Source organism: Sinocyclocheilus rhinocerous, unplaced genomic scaffold (assembly GCF_001515625.1).
Source record: "Sinocyclocheilus rhinocerous isolate Xijiao unplaced genomic scaffold, SAMN03320098_v1.1 scaffold818, whole genome shotgun sequence".
Taxonomy (NCBI): domain Eukaryota; kingdom Metazoa; phylum Chordata; class Actinopteri; order Cypriniformes; family Cyprinidae; genus Sinocyclocheilus; species Sinocyclocheilus rhinocerous.
Window position 1 is genome coordinate 31,112 of NW_015664989.1, and position 15,338 is coordinate 46,449.

The 15,338-nt window shown below is 36.4% G+C and overlaps 1 protein-coding gene across 1 annotated transcript in view; it reads right to left on the reverse strand.

Moving 5' to 3' along the window:
- Positions 1-14,523: 14,523 nt before the first annotated feature.
- phox2bb (paired like homeobox 2Bb) overlaps positions 14,524-15,338 on the reverse strand; it is a 3,112-nt gene continuing 2,297 nt past the window's right edge. The window contains exon 3 of the mRNA XM_016541450.1: positions 14,524-15,338. This exon is cut by the window's right edge and continues 530 nt beyond it. The gene's annotated coding sequence lies outside the window, so the exon portion shown is untranslated.

The following is a 15,338-nucleotide window of genomic DNA, read 5'->3' on the forward strand; positions in this document are numbered from 1 at the left end:
TAAGAAGAATCTGAGCTGAATTTCTGAGTGGATATCTATATATATATAAAATAGTTGTATCTCATCCAAATATTGTCCTATCCTAACATCTTATTTATTCAGCTTTCTGATGATGTATAAATCTCAATTTCAAAAAAGTTAGCCTTATGACTGGTTTTGTAGTCCAGGGTCACACACACACACACACACACACATATATATATATATATATATATATGATTTTTTTGATGGCTTTTGAATAATTTTTCTTTTAGTGTTTTTTGAGTAGATTTAAACACCAAAATAGAAAACTATCAAGAGATTCCTGTCTGCAAGTTATGTTGTCTTTATTTTATTTAAACATAACATGTTAGCATTCGTAGAGCTTCAAGATAAAACAATCATCTTTAATTATGGGAATGCAGTTCCTCTAATACCCCTGATCATTGTATTTCCTATCTGGAGGAAAGTATGTATTTTTATACATAAAAAGTACATTTGAGCTGATAAAAAAACACAAGTGCATATAAAGTGATTGCTGATTAAGAAAACAGCCATATTCATATAGCAGCTTTTTTTCATGCAAATCGCTGTCCTTCAGTTGTTTGAGGGTTTGGGAAGTTGTTGCACTATAGCAATGTGCCTTAGGAGAGATTCGACGTCTACATGAGAAACGTAAGAGTTTGGATCCAAATACTGGTTTTACACTCAGTTTAACCTTTTTCATAGCACATTGTAAATTCTTTTTTTTCCTGGCAATTGTATTATGCAGAATTTAAATATACGTATAGCTCAAACTACAATACCTTCCTGAAAATATTTTTTTTCTAAAGCCAACTTTTGTTTTGGCTTTAAAGATACGTAAAACTGGTTTTGGAAAAACATACAAAAATTGTATATAAAAGAAATATCTTGTTTTAGTTTCATTCTGAACATGATTGAATTTAACATGACAAATCAATACAAACGGTGATTTAAAATGTTCATGAACTGCCCATCATAACATACTCACTGGCTAAATTTAACACCTTTTTTTTTTTTGCCAAATGTTAGCATCTTTGAATTATGTCCAGAACAGAAGAGCATATGAAGTTTTTTTATTTTTTTAATTTTTTTAAATGAAAAGCAATTTGACCAAGTTGGCTATTTAATCTTCTGTCACAATTGATTTATTTAGCCAGCCTTTCTGTGCTTATAGGGTCTGGTGATGTATTTTATTTTAATTCATCATAACTTTAGGTTGACACAGGGCCAAGGCATTTGCCAGGCAAGTTATGTTGTTTAGGAGAGAAAAAAGTTACCTTGGAAAATATATATATTAAATCTAAGGTATATTTATTGTTTTATTCAAATCTACACTATCCAAAAATAGATTAATTTGATGGTCAAATGCAATGGCTTTACAGTATACTGTATGTTTATAAATAAAATGCTGAAAAATCTAATCTAGTCTATATTTCTTTGTTTCACATGCATAAAATGTTTTGAATCAGAATGAAAATGGAAAAATATATTACATATATTAAAATAATTGTATAATGCACAATACTATCAACAATTTGGGAACATTACAATTTTTATTTACTTTTTTTTTAAATTAAGTTTCTTATGCTCACCAAGGCTGCATTTATTTTATTAACATCATTTATTATTATAAGCATTTATTATTAACAGTAATGTTGTGAAATATTATGACAATCTGAAATAAATATTTTTTATTTGAATGTATTTTAAAATGTAATTTATTTCTGTGATGGCAAAACTTAATTTTCAGACTCTTTTTTTAACATTGTAAATGTTTTTACTTTCACTTTGATCAATTTAATGCATATTTGCTAATTAAAACGTTTTTTTTTTTCTCAACATGGATAATAATAAATGTTTTTGAGCACCAAATCAGCATATTAGAATTATTTCTGAAGGATCATGTGACACTGAAGACTGGAGTAATGATGCTGAAAATGTAACTTTGCATCAAAGGAATAATTGCATTTTAAAATACATTGCAATAGAAAACAGTGATTTTAAATTGTAATAATATTTCACAATATTCCAGAACGTTGTAAATATATGCAGTGAGGACCAACATGCTGCTTCACAAATATGCTGTATTGTGACCCCTTTAAAAATAGTTAAAAATAAGTGCTGTTTAGTAATCAGTTTCCCCATACATGGTTCCCAAGACACAAACAGCTGATCGCTCTCTCTCTGAAATCTTTGTTTTTTTTCTGTGTAAATACGTAAAGAGCGCACTGGGCATAATGCATTTTAACTTTTGCTGTTCTGCTGAGGGAAAAGGTGAAGGATAAAAGGCTGTTAACTCAAGAGGAACACTAGAATTAACAACTTCAGGCATAAATGCAGGCAGTATATGGAGAATGCAAGGCAAAGGGCACTGAGCATTGTCCTGGGATGTGAACACGTCCACTGTTGCTCTGTTGCATATGCTCCAAATCTGTTCAAACATTTATGTGTTCAGTTTCCCCGTATCATGATCCCGTTTGTGCCCTGTACATTGCTCCACGGAATCAGTTTGCGTGTCAACGTGTGCAAGTGGAGTGAGTAGTGACCTCCCAGTCAGTTAATGAAAGCCACAACTATAGTTATCCATTCCCTTACCAAAAAGTAGTATACTTCAAGTTTATTTTATTAAGTATACTTAAGTACTCATGAAGACATAATGCCTTTTCAGAAATGGAAGAAAATGCTAAGTTCCACTGTGGCCGGACCTCCTTCCAAAGTGTCTTGTGTTTGCCTCACAACCCCTTATTCAGTTCAGGGCATTGAGGGCGTTGTGTTTGTTTGGAACCAGAACCAGATGAGTCCTCATCACAATGTGACTTTGCTGCAGCCTGAAATTGAACTGCTGGTTTGGTCTGGCCAGAGGAGAACTGGCCCCCGACTGAGCCTGGTTTCTCCCAAGGTTTTTTCTCCATTCTGTCACCGATGGAGTTTTGGTTCCTTGCCGCTGTTGCCTCTGGCTTGCCTAGTTGGGGACACTTACAACTCAGTATCTGTGCAATCAAGTCGACGATGTCACTATTTAAACTGAACTGAGCTGGATCATCACATCACTGAATTCAATGATGAACTGCCTTTAACTGAAAATTGAGTGTTTACTATTGTCGTTTTGCATTATTGACACACTATTTTCCTATTTAATAATGGAAAGTTACTTTGACACAATCTGTATTGTTAAAAGCGCTATATAAATAAAGGTGACTTGACTTGACTTGACTTTGTTGCTGGTGCTGGTTTTGCCCCACTAAATGGGTGCACACCTAAGCAGTTCACCACTACTATAGCGAACCAAAAAGTAAATAAATAAGTAAAAAACAAACACCATCACAAGAAGAACACAGCAATGCGAACGTCAGATCCCCACCCCAGTGCACCGACCTACTGCTTGAATCACTCCAGCCCCTCATCACCTGAAGCCAGGCTTGAGAAGCCATTCCAGGTGTATCAAAATGGGTCTTGCAAACTATTAAATGAGGTGGTGCCATGGAGGTGCTTCTAGCTGACCACAGCAAGTCAGGGTGGATGTCCTTCTTGGGTGCAGTTCTCGATTTGCCTGGCTTTCACTAGAATGCTCTTTAAAAATGCAGCCTCTCACAGCATTGTTTACAGTCGGGATCTTACTCCCCATCAAGACAAGGCTGCTGGGTCTAATGGCAGCTGTACATGCGGCCCCTTCAACATTACCTGAAAGCACCCAGGCCACGTCTGGGATGCCTCAATCTCAGAGTAACCCACAGCTGCGTCAAGGCCCTTGCCCCTTGGAAATCTTCCCATCTCTACCTGTTAGGGATAGAGCTGGGGCTGGTCTCCATATGTAAAGTAGCCATGACAGATCCTTCCAACTTGGGTTAGGGTTCCTTGTGTGACGGCAGACCGGCGTCTGGCTCCTGGTCGAATCTAGAGCAGTGCTGGCATATTAACTGCCTAGAGAAGATGGCAGTTTTTCTGGCACTCAAAACCTTCCTGCCAGATCTGAGAGGCCTCCACATCCTTCATCCTGTTCGGTTTGGACAACATGACAATGGTAGCCTACATAAACCACCAAGGGGGACTCAGGGGATGCCCTACTCCTGTGGGAGTCTGTGCAGAGCATGCATAAAGCTGAATCTTGGTTCTTCAGAAGTGTAACGGCTGGACCAATCAGGCACATTATTATTTCTTATATTTAGCAAACAATCCTCAACACTCTTCACTCAACAAGCAAACCATCCCCCTGAACTACAGACATCCCACAAAGACAGAACAGAATCCTGGTTACTATGGCAGCATGGCCATAGACTCTTTACAAACCAAAGAAATTTGGAGAGAGCATGACTCTCACTTAATTCACTTTGAAACAGACACATAAGTTCCTTAATAAAGGACTTCTTTCCATTAATTCATAGACAAACCTTTCTATGAAGGAACAAGCATATTCCCAGGACACTGTGTATATTACTACCAGGGATGCACATAAGTTGTGGGCAGGTGCGCATGCGCAGCCAAAATAAGAAATGTGCTGGGTAAAACAGTTCAGACCATGCATTTGCGTACTGACATAGTTGACAGCTGTTAATGCACAATCACTATTTTAGATTGACCAACTGTGATACTGTATAAGAGGTCCATCCAAACTGAAAGCATAGATCTAGGCTATGCGCTGCCAATTTCAGAGCAAAATGAGAAACTGACACTTCATTCACACTGACACGCTTCAAAACCGATGGGCCCGAGTCAACATGCTGTTCAAGGGGCACAGAAACTGTAGCGGCGCCCCTGATAAAGCCCAAAGTATACTTCGGCCATCGATGATCCACGCACTAGCCTTGTGATGCAATTTTCATCGTCAGGATGGTCCGTGTACATCAGCGCAGGTGCGAGGTGAATGTTGAGACAGAGCGAGTCAAGAAAGTGGTACTGCGCATGTGTAGAGCTCATCCATCTACGCTCACCTGCAGTTGAGTATGCTTTGAAAGCTATGTGGATGCAGCTGTGCGCAAGACGGAACAGAACACGGAAAGTAAAGTATACCCAGGACTTATGCTGCATTCATGTCATATTGTAATTACTGTAATTTTGAAATGACAACACGTGACATTGTACTTGGAGTTGTTTTCACCCTTGGATTTGACACAGAACTATTGCACTATCAATGCCTAAACATAGCGCCTAATGAATCTGAGGTGGTCAGGTGGTACAAGTCATAGCTCAGAAAACTCCCAGTTCACAAGTTGTAATTACGAGTTCTGTGAGGACGTGAATGCTTTTTAAAAGTTGGTATATCATAATTACAGTAATTACAATATGTCGTGAAAGCACGTTTAAACGTACACTTACTTGCCGGTGTTCTGACGATTTGTGCTACCCTCTCAGATTTTGCTACCTCCCATTAAAACAGATGGTAGCATAATTCGATAGCGAAGTGCTACCTATCTGTAGGAAAGTATTTTCCTTTAGTTTCACTTTAATATTTTACCACTAGAGGGCGCATATCTTTCATCTTACTGATACCTATACACCTTCCCTTTAAGACACTGCGTTTTATACACCACACGCGCTGGGTCAGAGTGAGCATCCGAACTTTAAAGTTGTGTGCGTTCATGCAGAAAAAACACACACACATACACACCCCAAATACCCCAATACTTTTGCCTGTATACATTTATGCTCACCAAAGTGGCCTGTATAAACCCAACTCATTAAAGCTTTCTTGGATGTGACTCTCTGAGCCCTTTACTCTCTTACCGGAGTCGCCAGTTTTCAAAGGTCTATCAGAACAATCCAGAGGTTCCACCTCTACACCTGGCATTGTATATTATGAATATTATTTGCTCTCTGATGAATTGCTTTGTTCCTCTATTGTAAGGTGCTTTGGATAAAAGCTTATGCTAAATGCAGAAATGTAAATGCATAAACGTAATCATCCACTTTAGGATCGAGTTTCAGTTTTGAGTAGATTATAAAGTAGTGTCTGTCCAACACACATGCTGGAATGCATAGCTAAACTTTGATGGCTCTGTTTACATATGGTTTAAACAAATCATCTTCTGACCCTGTTCACAAGGTGGTTTGTTTTAACCATATGTCAAATTAATGTACGGAAAAGCCATCCCGATAACATTAAACAAGAAATGAGGGGAATACATTTTGTTTGGAAGAGACCTTTCACTAAGCAATGGTCATGGACTTCAAAACAGACTTGCTGCAAACTTCAAAATATTACATAATGTTCAGTTTCATGTATTTTTTTTTTTTTTGCATGACAAAAAACAGGTGACAGGTCTTAGTCAAGACGGTTATATGGGATCTGCAAGGGAAGCATTTGTGGTTTAGGTGACAGTCTTGATGCACAGTCTCCTGGGCGTAGTGCAGTTTTTGCATTCACCACACCTTTGCCAGTCCATAACAGACACTCTCAACACTCTAACGTGCAGACCACAAGCAAGTTTTAAATGCACAGGACGTTTTCAGAGAGAACTGTGCAATACTAATAATAAATATTGAAAGTGACAGTTGAAGGCTTCTAGTTAGCTATAATACAGAACAGATATAACAATGGTTTGCATGTATATCCTAATATAAAGTCTTAAACTTAGACTAAATGCACCTGAATATGAGGCTTTTTGTGAGCTCTTCAATGAACTATCCTTTGTTTTTTTTAGTTTTTTGAAACCATGACATTTTATCATGAGTCCACTAATAGAATTAAACTGATTGTCAAAATTGATCAATTATTTTGACAATGGATGAATTACATCTTTGATTTAGATGTAAAGCACATGATAGGATTGTTCTGTTTTGTTTTTTCAGTGCGCAACCCATAAGGAATCGCTTATATCATGTTTCCATGACTCAAAACAAGGAGCCAATTAGAGACTTCAAAACGGCACACAGTATTCCGCCAAAGACACTGCGTTTTATACACCACACGCGCTGGGTCACAGTGAGCATCGAACTTTAAAGTTGTGTGCGTTCATGCAGAAAAAACACACACACATACACACCCCAAATACCCCAATACTTTTGCCTGTATACATTTACGCTCACCAAAGTGGCCTGTGTAAACCCAACTCATTAAAGCTTTCTTGGATGTAACTCTCTGAGCCCTTTACTCTCTTACCGGAGTCGCCAGTTTTTCAAAGGTCTATCAGAACAACCCAGAGGTTCCACCTCTACACTATCAGATTTTGCTTCCAGCATGATATTAATAAGGTGTGAGGCTTTATTTGCATGTACACGTAAATTAAATATTTACAATATAATAGTATATCACACTATTTTGTTTATCATTTTATTTAAAAACAAAAAAAGGGAAATAATACTATTATTTATTTATTTATTTATTTTATTATTTTTTTATATTTATATTTAATAGTTTACACTACGTGCAGGGTGAGCAACCAAATCTCGTGATCATGAGAACCAGACTGAAAAACTTATGTGCATCCATGATTATTATTATTTTGTATATTGTTTTCATACTGTATACTGTTTATACATGCCTTATGATAGAATTATTAGATAATGTAACCCTATTGGTACCATGCTTGATATAAAAATAATCCGTGTTTAGTCTCCTATTCATTGGTGTATATCACCTCCTCATAACGTGCATTGTATGCTTGTTATATTAATCAAAGTATAAAGGGACACCAAAGCTGCCAGCCCATTCTGATCATGCAAAAGAGCCAGCTTTCAAACAAAGAAACATCTTCCCACCTCAAATTACACATTTTTCTTTGGTTAAGCCAAACTCAAGAAGCTTGACGTTGCCAGAAGTTAAAAGGCCACTACTCAGTGACCCTCCCTCTCTTGGGTCCATCTTCTGATTACTGCTCGTGGGGATAAGAGAGGTTTAGTATAAGGTGTGGACTGTGTTACAAAGGTGCTAATGATTCTGTTCAGGCTGTTAACTGACTATTTTCATAGTTTCATTTCCCTGTTTCCATTTCTGTTTAATGTACTGTAAGAAAATTATTTTCTGTGGCCACGCGACTTGATATAAAATTACACTGAATGTTTGCTGGCCAAGCAGTAGTTGATTGTAATATAAATATTTAGATCAGTTGCAGAATCAATAATTAATTATAACCAGTTAAAATTAATTATTCATATTTACACTTTGAGCTAACTTGCTACAGAGTAAATGCATGAGTTGGTCTTGAATGTCCTAAACAACATTTGGCATACAACACTTGATCAAATCTTGTTTGGAAAGGGCAAAAAAAATTAGGGGGAATTTTGTGTAATTGCTGACAATGTTGTTAGTACATATGTCCTTTTCTTATTGCCACTTATTTAATATGTAAGAATTCAAAGTAGGTCTGGTGGGAAGATTCTGTGCCCAAACTTATAGCTTTCTTTGCAGTAGTATCAGCTTGTTCATTTAACCAATAGGACTCAAAATGTTGGCTAATGTTGTTAGTACATATGTCCTTTTCTTATTGCCGCTTATTTAATATGTAAGAATTCAAAGTAGGTCTGGTGGGTGTCAGGGAGTCATCACAGTCACTTCAGTCACCATCCAGGATAATTACCAGATCACAGTCACCTGAGTTCTGATCACCGCACCTGCTGTCACCAATCAAGCCACACTACAAATACACACACAGCACAGCCACTCACTGTACTTATTTAATATGTAAGAATTCAAAGTAGGTCTAGTGGGAAGATTCTGTGCCCAAACTTATAGCTTTCTTTGCAGTAGTATCAGCTTGTTCATTTAACCAATAGGACTCAAAATGTTGGCAGAAGATGGTATGTATATGTGGTAAAATGAATCCCATTTTCATTCCAGCTTAGAATGTTAATGGAAGGAATATCTATAAATATTGGCTAACATGAAAATTATGAGAGATAAAAGGTGGCATTAAAATTGATTTATCAACATTAGATTGCTAATTTATTTTCACACTGTATTTGGTAATGGTTTTGACCACTGCTTAAATGTGTGTTACCAGTGACTACAACTTTAGTTATTGCAAGACTTATAATTGGATGACTTGGTAAGGAGCATGCGAAACATGTGAATTAATTTAAATTTGTTTGATGACATAAGGTTGCTGATCATGTAACAGAAACGATCAGAGAGTGCTGAAGTATATAAGAAGAACCAATTGTATGCAGCAGGTTAATGGAACACTAAAGATCTCATTATAAATATCGTATGTAAGTGTTAGTGTTCATAAGGGGTGAGACGACGTCTGACTCAGCAGGGTGTTAACTAGTAGACATGCTACTAGACGTAATCAATTTGTGTCACCAGTAGACGCCTCAGGTTAACTTATGTCAGGTGTGGAAAGGAATTTCTACCACACTTCTTAAAATTATCAAATTTTATAGCTTTAATATTGTGGCAGTTTTTCCCTGTGGTATAAAAAATGGTATCGAATATTAACATTTTTCATATCAAAGTTAGATATTCCAGTATACACACATACACCTGGATTAGGAGACCACGGAGGGCCAGAAGACCACCAGAAATCAGGAAGACATAGCTCATAGAGACTCTGCAATGAATTGAATAACATTTACAGCGTGATTCACAGTTCATATCCAGACTGGAGTATGTATGTTTGAAGTACGTTTGTATGGACATATTTCATCTACTCTAGTGATCTAAATATGTTCCAGCACCGTGTATGCTCATATTTCATCACGTCTTTTTTATGTTGTGCAAATAATGGCATTGATGCAGCTGCACATCAGATCATGAATACAATGACGATTATTGCACAGAAGAAAATGATGCAACCAAGCATTCAAAGAAGAATGAACAGAAATGTAAATGTGCCTTTATTCTCCCTGCTTAAGAAAGTTAAACCAATATATATGATATATCTTTAAAAAAATGTTCTTCCTCATTTTTCAAACAGACCAACTCTGGACAGTTTAAATACTCATTCGTTAGTAGGAAGGGGTGTCCACATACTTTTGGCCCTGTAATGTATTTCCTTTTAAGGTAGATGCCACATTAGCTTACGTTACAACTATTTGCTGGCTGTTAAGATGAAAGTGTTTAGTTTCGTTCTATTTAAATTTTTGTGTGCCAGTCCTTCCAGACTTGCATTGTTTGCTAGGAATTTTGCATTATTATTGTGAGGAGCCATCTTTATTTCTCTTAGTTGTTCTGCCTTTTCTTAGAGACTGGGAAAAAGGGACTATTCCTAACAAGAAGTTTTAATTCACATTTTGTGTGTACAGGTTGGCAGTTTTTTGTTTTGTTTTGTTTTTCCATTTTGCTCCAGTTTCCCCCACAATCCAATGCTTTGAGGTGAATTTTAGTAAACTAAATTGACCGTAGGTGTAAATGAGAGTGTGCATGTGTGTGTGTGTGAATGTCAGGCCTTCCATCCAGAATGGACACTGTAGACAGAATGGAGAATAGATGGATGACTGGATGGATGTAAGCTGCCAGTTATTTTTTTCATATGAATTGTACAGTAGAACAATGTAGATTTTTTTTCTAAAATTATTATATTATATACTTATATTCTTTTATTACTTTTAAGGATAGAGGAAAGAGGATTGCTACAGACTATAGGTAACCTTAAATTTTATAGCGGGTCAAACCTAGGCATTTCTAATTGTAAGAAGGTATATGATCAAGTAGGATTTGGGAACACTGTTTAATCAAGAGCTCTTACTTATTTAGACACCACCAGACAGGTTATACCAGGGGTTCCTAACTCTAGCCCTCGAGTCTACTATCGTTCAGAGTTTAGCAGAAAAGTGAACCCAGAGCTGAGAACTCTTGGTTTATGTGAATGTTGAAAATTAAAAAATAAATAATTCCTGAAGATTAACTTTAATGAACTGATGTAATTAATAATGTTATTCTGTTTGATGTGGATTAGCAAACAAAACGAATGCATTCTTTTCCTCTTACCTACTCTCCTATTCACCTACCAGATATGATAACAGTCAGTACCAGGAGAGGGCGCTCAAACTCAACTCAAATGCTGTATTGGCCTCACCCTTTTTTAGAAGTGATAGATATTGTTCTTTTGTTTTTGGCTACAGTGTGTGTGTCTGCTGCATAGAGAAAATTGAGTTATACTTCTTTCTCCTCTTCTCTTTCTCTCTTTTACTGTCTATTGATCTGTAAGAATGAAATCTAAAATTAATTGCCACCACAAGAAAAGGATAATCCAGAATAACCTGAACTGTCAAGTCATCATCAGTGCTGCATACCCTCACACAGTGCTACACACCAACGCACAATCCCCATTTCTCTCTGACACGACTCGTTATTCTGTAGTTCATGACATCTGAATCTCAATTCAGCAGCAACAATATGAGCTGCTAAAAGAAAACATCTTCACCCCTACTCCCGCTCCCCATTTTAAAATTGTTGTACCTGAAATTGCAGATGGTCACAAATACATGAAAATGTTTTTAAAATAAAAATACAAAATGCCTCAATTTAAATATGTCACATTAGTATGCACCATATTAATATACACCATACAGTGTGTGGAAAATAATATTGAAAATACACAAAATAGGCCTACATGTAAAATTGGCCATTAAATTACGAAAAGACTGAAATTTATCTGGACCTATTCAGAAGGAACATTTCATGTGCAACTGCTTAGAAACATTCATTTTCACCTCTCTTCTTTCTCAATGTGGCCCACCATGAAATAAGAAATTACGCAAACGATGTTTATACGACTAGCTAATAACTGGCTGCTGATTGCATGCATTGCGAGACGAGGAGTGTAGACTTATCGTTTAATCGTTTAATGGAAGTTAGATAACATTTGTCAATATACATAACATTTGTCTAACTTTCAGAAACTGCAGGATCGACTTCCAGGTTTAATTCCAAGATTTTCAAGAATTGATTCCGAACTAATATTAACGATTCTTGTTGAAAATTCTGTGTGATGGATTATGTGTGCTTACTTAGAACTATTTTCAGCAGTGTTGTAACAGTCAAGTTACTGTAAACAATTGGACAAGCTTTTTGGGATATCGAATTGTTTTAATATTAGTGTTTCTATTGATTTCAGTGAGGCTCTCTCCAAACTTTGGAATCGACTTCCGATTCTGAATGTTTCGAAATTGAAAAATCGATTACTTTTACCATATTTCCTACAGAAACGCAGAAAATGGCTAGATGGAGCCGTTCTCACCTAGCCTACATCTGCAGCTCGAGTACACGACTTTGGGGTTGGGGGGCTTGACGTTGATGCAGAAATTCAGCAGATTTACTAGCGCATTACTAGTATTTTATGTAGGCTATTTTGAAAATACCAAAATGCCAAACTTAAATGTATTTGGATACAGATTACATTTATTTTTTTATTACTTTAAAATACAAAATCGAATTCGTGTTTCAAATACATGTGGGCAATATCTGAAATGCTGAAATGGTATCTACCTGAAAGCGTAAAGTGTGTGTTTATTTTATGTTGATACATTTATAAAATAGTTTAGATCTGAATTTGTCTTTGTAATTCACTGTCAAACAAGCCTGTTTAAAAGGCAAATCTGTGAAATCCTTCGTTCTGCAGAGAAAACGGAAAGAAGAAATGTAGTTGAAATCGATTTCTGGTCTACTTTTATTAAAAGAATAGTAAGCCTAAATAGATCGTAAAAGCGATCGTACGAATAAATCAGAATTACGGAATGTTGTGAAGTGCTTTGTAAGGAGTCAGCGTCATGCAGTCAACTGCTCCATGTTAGACCAACACATTTTGTACCTACAGTGTGATTTTAATATCTAAATTCTTTATCATTCATGTCATTATGTTTATTGTTCAATTATGTTTAATTTGTTAGATATAATACAATACATTAAAATTAATTATTAGATTAAATCGTTCGTACCTGTAGTTAGTACAAAGAAAGAAATGACAACTGCGCTGTGCCGTATATATACAACTGTAATGAGAGGAGCGGAGATATTGAATGACTTGCCATGTATGAAAAACGGCCATACATATAGGCTACTCTCTCTTCACTGCAGCATAGTTGTCACCGTTATCACTTTGGGAGAGTAAAGGGTAGACCACCGCTTGATTAGTGAATGTCTTGAGGACAGCCATTGTGCCCTCCTCTAGATTTCTAACTACAAATGAATTGGTGAAAATAAAACAATGGCAACGTGGATTATAATTGATTGCTGGTTTGCACACAAAATGTGTATTTAATTATGTGGACAATTCGATGAATATTTGAGGAGAAAAAAAAACGTTTCCTGGCTGTTAAAATAAAGAATATTTTAACATTATGCAAAAATTATAGGCCATTATAAGGTTTTCAGCTCTTCATGAACAGACGGCGACTCTTTAGCACTTAAAGCGCCTACTCACTCGTTCTGAAACGAACGTTCCTATAACCTCACATGTAGAGAGACACTTTCAGAGCTAGATACATAATTATCGGGAGACGCGGCCCTGATTTTTTTTTTAAACAATATAATTCCCCCCTTAATTTAAATAAGTATCAAAAATGAGCGCTTCCATGCTCGCTTCTTTGTACTCCTCAACTTCTTTCTCCTGTGGCACGAAGCTGATCTGCAGTCTGTAGCATGCAATAGAAAGCAAAGCACACATTCTATTAGCCAGTAACAAATGCTTAGATCAAACCAGACGATTTAGAAATATGTGTCTGTGTCTATATGTAAATATGGATTGCTCATAGTTAGTTTGCCACAGCGCTGATGTCCGTCATTGTAATGTCTTTGTGTTGTTCTGTGTGCAACTTATTAGAATAATAAGTGCAGAGTCCCCAACAACGTCGCGTGAAATCCGGTTAAATATGTTTATTTTTCATTACTTTCATTTATGAAGTTGGGCATCGCTGTTTCAGAAACCCTGCCTTACTGTAATCATTTATTGTATTGCATTTAAATACTGCTTAATAACAAGCTATCTATATGCTGATTTGAAACAGACGTTTGCGTCATTGTATTGCTTTATTGAGCTCGATGTTATAAGAATGATCTTAAGAACGCGATTTGCACTTTATCTGGAAAATTAGCAGTATACATTTCTGTCTATTGTATATAATACAGTATATTCTATAGTCTGTTGTAGAAAGCAAACTATGCAAAATCAGTGTGTGTGTGTGGGGGGGGGGTATGAAAAAAATTCATAGGGTATTATGAAATTTAGTCTGTATATCTGTGTTTATAACAACAATAACAACAGTGTCTATATATTTCAGTGTCGTGAAAACATAATTTCCCGGAATCTGTATATGAGCAGTCAGGCGGCTTGTGCGGCTGTCCAAGGTGCTGAACAGGATATACGCCCTCTCGGTCGTCCGAAGCTAGTAATACAACTAAAGATCTTTTGAATGGAGATTTTGAATGAATATTGTGTTTTAGCAATGTTTCGGTTAAAATAAGTGAATACTTTAAAAAGGAAACGGGACAATACTATTTTAGCATCATAATCGTTTTTATCATTAACAGCCATGTCAATGGTACACCTGAAAAACTATGTGCACATGTAGAAATATTTCCTTCTTAAATATAAGCATCCATTACCTACATATAAATAATTCTCAAATCCTGGACAAAAACGTGTTACATTATGCTCACAAAATAGGTGAAATCATTATAAAATTGGACGGAGAAGACAACATGCAAATAATATAGAAAATAAATACAATGTTTTGCATCCATTCCCTTTTTCCTCCAAAGAATGCGCCAGTTGTAACTTGTAAAACATTATAAAGACTCGGTGAACTACAAGGGGAATGTGGTCTATGTTTATCTAGGACGTCAATACGTTTTAACACTATACAATTTGAGCCACAAAAACACAGCTGTAGAAAGACACACAAAACGTTTACGTATTCCTGTCAACAATGAAGTATGTACTTGTGCCATTTTAAGAACAATTTGCCTTAGATTAATAGTAAATATGTAGATGAATGTTTGCAGAGCCCCTGGCTCTAAGGCTTAGTAAATTTATAGGTAAAAATATATAACAGAGTCCCACATTTGGCAGTATTCTGTAATACAGACATGTAACTTGCGCTAATGGTACGTTTAGAGTCAATGTAAACAAATAATTATGGCGCCAAGATATAATGACATGTATAATGACACTGAATAATGACATTGTATTTTCATGAGTCCTTGGTGGGTTTTCTTTGCAGCAGGAGCGCGCATCGCAGTCTATTGGTTAGTTTACTTGAATTCGTCAGAAATGTGTCGACCACAGCCAAAACAGAACAGTCCGGATAAGGTCACAATGTTAACATAATGTGTATGGTATTATTATCCAGCTTCTGGTGTAAACCAATGGCGTCGAAAGTAGTCGAATGAGGACCAGAGGTGGTCTCTTTTTTCTACGCCAGTGGGTAGAGATACGGGGCTCTCTTTCCTTCTTTTGACA